Here is a 1,669-nt window from a genome sequence, read left to right on the forward strand (position 1 = left end):
AATTACCAGTTTCACCAGTCCATTTCCAATTTGCCCAGGTAAAGGATAGGACTTCTTAACCCCCCCTAGTTAATATACCTCCCTTTTACCCTTTAGCTCCAACCATTAAAACCCTACTAATTGGCCTCATTTTTTTTGTTTCATTACTTATACACCATCCATAGCAGAAGTAAAGTTATGCGGTCGGGATCACCGACCCGCACTTGTGTACGTAAATACTTATGGACTGAAGAAACAGCAAGGAAGGCTGTCTAACAAAGCCGTGAGGGCGACAAAACAGGATTAGCAGCCAGATGTCCAAATGCTTTCCTTTATTGGGTGGTAACACGAATATATGAACAATGCCCAACTCTGGCCGAGTTTCGCCCTCTTACAATGGGGCTACATCAGGGGCTACAACATACAATAACACATACTTGTAAATAATAAAAAATAATAAGAAGAACATAACTGAAACACACAATTAGAATGGTAACATGAAAATGTGGTGTAGATATTAATTATGACACAGCATGTGAGTGTGAAAAAGAGAACAACAATTGAATTTTGGTCTTTACCTCTACTTGAGTCGTGTTATGATGACAATCCAAGTCTTAAAAAAGACTGTGCAACAAAAGGTCTGTAAATTAAATGTATAAATTCATTGAAAAACAATATTGAATCTTAAAAATTCTAAAAAATATTTATAGACCTTTCAAAAAACATCAAAGCTGGCATGATAGAATTAACCATATTAAAAATAGAGCACTAAAAAAATAATAAAATTATAACAGGTAGTGAAAAGTAAATAAAATAAATAAAATGAAATAAATTACATTTACACCATATCTTAATGTGATTTCCACTGACAAGAAAATTTGTGTGAAAGATAAATTTTTTTAAAAAAAGTTGATGTTATGTATCAATAAATGAGAGCTGCACTCAATATAGGAGTATATACTCACTATTGGAAAGGCTGGTTAAACTCTCAATGACAGCGGTACCTCAGTTTCTTATTTCGTAAACAACACAAGGGTTGCAAATGTGCCGAAATCTTGTTTGGAAAGATTGAAAAATTAAAAAAGAACATACTTCCTACGTAAATAGGCGAATAAAGATTGCAGAAACATATTGACTCTAAATACATATTGTGAAAAAAAATTTTTCACACAAATTTTCTTGTCAGTGGAAATCACATTAAGATATGGTGTAAATGTAATTTATTTCATTTTATTTATTTTATTTACTTTTCACTACCTGTTATAATTTTATTATTTTTTTAGTGCTCTATTTTTAATATGGTTAATTCTATCATGCCAGCTTTGATGTTTTTTGAAAGGTCTATAAATATTTTTTAGAATTTTTAAGATTCAATATTGTTTTTCAATGAATTTATACATTTAATTTACAGACCTTTTGTTGCACAGTCTTTTTTAAGACTTGGATTGTCATCATAACACGACTCAAGTAGAGGTAAAGACCAAAATTCAATTGTTGTTCTCTTTTTCACACTCACATGCTGTGTCATAATTAATATCTACACCACATTTTCATGTTACCATTCTAATTGTGTGTTTCAGTTATGTTCTTCTTATTATTTTTTATTATTTACAAGTATGTGTTATTGTATGTTGTAGCCCCTGATGTAGCCCCATTGTAAGAGGGCGAAACTCGGCCAGAGTTGGGCATT

General features: G+C 31.5%; 1 long non-coding RNA gene across 1 annotated transcript; it reads right to left on the reverse strand.

Moving 5' to 3' along the window:
- Positions 1–259: 259 nt before the first annotated feature.
- Positions 260–1,092, reverse strand: LOC115081804. The gene is made up of 3 exons (XR_003853881.1): positions 945–1,092; positions 558–619; positions 260–393 (listed from the first exon to the last, which is right to left on the reverse strand). It is a non-coding gene; the product is annotated as an uncharacterized LOC115081804 (long non-coding RNA).
- Positions 1,093–1,669: the final 577 nt, after the last annotated feature.

The sequence above is a fragment of the Rhinatrema bivittatum genome, chromosome 1 (genome assembly GCF_901001135.1).
Source record: "Rhinatrema bivittatum chromosome 1, aRhiBiv1.1, whole genome shotgun sequence".
Taxonomy (NCBI): domain Eukaryota; kingdom Metazoa; phylum Chordata; class Amphibia; order Gymnophiona; family Rhinatrematidae; genus Rhinatrema; species Rhinatrema bivittatum.